Source organism: Fragaria vesca, linkage group LG3, assembly GCF_000184155.1.
Source record: "Fragaria vesca subsp. vesca linkage group LG3, FraVesHawaii_1.0, whole genome shotgun sequence".
In the NCBI taxonomy this organism is placed as follows: domain Eukaryota; kingdom Viridiplantae; phylum Streptophyta; class Magnoliopsida; order Rosales; family Rosaceae; genus Fragaria; species Fragaria vesca.
The window spans coordinates 20,164,230-20,167,949 of record NC_020493.1 but is presented as its reverse complement, the minus strand read 5'-3'; positions in this window follow the sequence as shown (position 1 = coordinate 20,167,949).

Below are 3,720 nucleotides of genomic sequence, written 5' to 3'. Positions count from 1 at the left end.
TCTTGAAGCCTCCACAAGCATATCGAGTTTCCTCAATAATTTTGTCCTACAACTTCATAGAAAATCAAGTTGAACATCAACAACGAATGTAACCACATCGCTTTCATTGTCTTGGTCACCTAAAGCCAGACATGAACTCACCCTACCACCCCACTTGGTGGTAACTGAACGGTTCGCAAAACTCGTCCCTGCATATTTCACTACCACTACGTTGCTAACCAAAACAACACACACAAACTACACAAGAATGTGAACTCAGCCTAAAACAATATCTGCATCGCATCATTGTCAACTCACTATGACACTACGAGCTTTCAAAAGAACCTTGGCACACAACAGAAATCAACACTGCTACAAGTCCATAAATCACGAAGTCATCAGATCCACACAAAAACTCATTCATACAGGAATGGCACGCATCACTACTCAATAACTGCTCTACCATTTCATAACACAATTCCATTCAAGCCAAATCTCAACCGATTCACATAAAATAAAATAAAATAAAATAAATAAAAAAATGTATATATATATATCTAAATAACATGAGATTATGCAAGAAAAAAAATGACATAGAATTTCCACCAGCATAACAAAGATGTAACAACATCCTACGATGCATAACAAATGCTCACCTAGAAGTTAAACATGGCTCACCACATATTGACCATTTCCCCCACCCCATTGTCCAGCCGGTCTATCAAGCTACGGACAACAAATTCGCGTCTTAAATTAGACTCATTGCACTCTGCATGGCCTTAAGACCTCGAAGGTCAACATGCGCCAAGATCAATGATTCAGCACAAGTGCACCACTTAACATAACAACAATAACGCCCTCCAACTCGGGGCATCAACTACATTACATAAATATAGCATTTCTGCGCACACACAACTATCCTGCTACTATAACAGTATAACAAAAAACAATGACTACACATAAATCTTTCAAGAGTCAATAACACATGGGGCATAACTCAAATAGTGTTCAACCACTTAGAACACCACCACCAAGCTAAATGTTAACCCCGAATAAGTCACAAAGATCATGACATCAGATCACACATAAAATCGCATGGTAGAGAATCTCTACCACCACAACAAAGAATGATGTATGAGCCACATAATACAATTGCATCACATCTACAGCAGAAGTCAAACACAAGACCTTAACTGCATAACTTAATCAAAACACCACACCACCACAACATCACAGAAAAGACACACCAAAAATCACAGCTCACTCTCATGAAGAAGAAAAGAGAACAAAGTACCTTTCACTCCTAAACTTTGCTCACCAATCACAAATCCTCCAGCTTACCACAGGCAGCTGAAAAGAAGTCAATCTAATGATTCTTATTCCTCAAACGACTAATCCTCAAGAAATGCTACCCACACTTGCACTCCTTGCTTACAGAGCAAACCTATGCTCTAGAAACCTAACGCTTAAGACAACATCCTTGCCACCCGCATACCTAATGACATATCAGTACCAAAGAGTTTGATGGGGATCCGTTGCAGTCGGGCCATCACTCAAAGATACTGATTACCACCAAATATGCAACCCTAGGCTCTGATACCAAACTGTCACACCCCGAATTTTGGATAAATAAAAATTCCAAATTCAAGGCATGATAACAAAAATAAAAAGATCAAATAATACAATCGAACGTTTACATAACTTAAAAAGTCAAGTAAAGGTCACACTCTAAAGAGCTCACTACAATTTTACAATCCAAATAAAGATATCCAACTACTAACAAGCAACTTCTAGATCCCTACGTCTCAATCTTGGAAATCCTCACCTGCAAATTCAACCTCTACACCATGGATTGGTGCACCGGGTTGTAAGCAACAAACCCGGTAAGCTTTAATTGTCAAGACCCACCCCGAATTTCACCCTGAAACCCGAAGTAAATCCTGCAGGGACGATCTCCAAGGAAAGTTTACCGAAAATTCGGCATAACCTCCTTTGAAAATAGACAACCTTTCCTAATAATACCTGCATACACTTCTGAAAATCCAAATCCAACCTTAAACTCCTGGAGCCCTTGTACTCCCCCAAATCACAACACCTTCCAATTTATGTACTAACTTTAAAAAGAAAATCTCACAACCAACAACCACAGCTCAGAGAAACTCTATTTGAGAGGAAAAGAACTATAAATATAAAAATGAGCAGAAGCTATACTATTGACTATGCCTCTTCTCCATGTACTCCCGACCTTAACTATGCAATCCTGCAAACTGGGCATTTTTAAAACGAAGAGCCTAGGGGAAAACATTCGAAACCGTTAGAGTGAGTGGACAAAAATAAATTTAAATAAAAGAATAAATAAAAATATTTATGTTTTCCCAATTCAATTTCCAAGGAAAAATCGAATGCATGCCTCAAGTGATAAAACTTTCATCTCATAAATATCGAGCTTCTCAAGCTCTAAAATATATATGTATGTATTTACACATGTCCATACTCCCTATATAATCTTATGGATTTATATAAGGCTACTACGCTTGCGTCCAACGCTCACGTCACACCGTAATGCGGCTATATACTACGCCATTAAGGTGGACAGACATATGGCTAGCTAGCATTTATATACATACTCTCCTCATAAATATATATTTATATTCACCGAAAAATCCCATTTTCTGTAACTCTCCAAAAGAAATAAAATCGTCAAAATTAAAATGACATCAAATGCTCCAACCAAATTTATTGTTCATTCATGAACCATAGCATGCATATTATTTAAAACAAAAGTACACTCACAAATTAGGCCTAAGCCTGATGTCGATCCGAGGCCTCTTCCGCTCGAGCCTCCTCACGTCCTGTTCTGAATATAATAATAAATTCTCAACTCAAATGTCAATATTTAAACAAAATAGGCAAAATTAAATATGAGTCGTAACCACGCTCATCCTTGCCGAACTTCTCCATTCTTAAAAACGAAATGGCCAAACTTCACCACAATTATCGGCAGCTCTAATATAACCCTCTACAGATTATACGACTTTAATCCAACGGCCGAATTCTACGTTAAATAAGCGCCAAAATTACCAAACTTTAAAAATTCCCAAACCTATCCAAAACTCTTCCAAAAATTCCACGAATCACTTCATTAAACTCCTCTAATTATAACACAAATAAAACCCTAAAAATCCCCTAAACAGCGGCGGCCGGAGGCCGACTCCGGTGACCTCCAATGCCTACCAAATTTTGACAGCATCTTCCTCTCAACTCCTTCTACAACTTTCCTAACTAGCACAAACACCAATTCCAAGCCTAACTATGCCAATCGAACGAAAAAAATACAAAAAACAACCCTATAACTTCCACTCACCGGTTCTTCTCACCTGAAGCAAACTAGACCGAGTCCTTCTAGGGCAAGGCAACTGGGTTGAAGACCTTCAAAACCATATAAGGTGTTACATCCCAACCAGTAAATTTTTACCTTATTTACTAGCTTGGTTATAATAAGAATTTTACGTCTCCGTCAATGAATTTATAGTTTATTTGGTCCCTAGAGGGGTTTCGAGGGACGATTATTTCGGTGGAAATATTTGAAGAAGAAATATTTGACGACGGTAAAAATGGTAAATTTTAGCTAGTAAAAGGTAATTTTTATTAGGGTATTTTTTTTGGGTGTTTTAGGTTATGGAGTGGGGTGTTTTAAGTGTGGACCGGGCCATTTTTTTGGGGACAAAGCCCACACTCTCT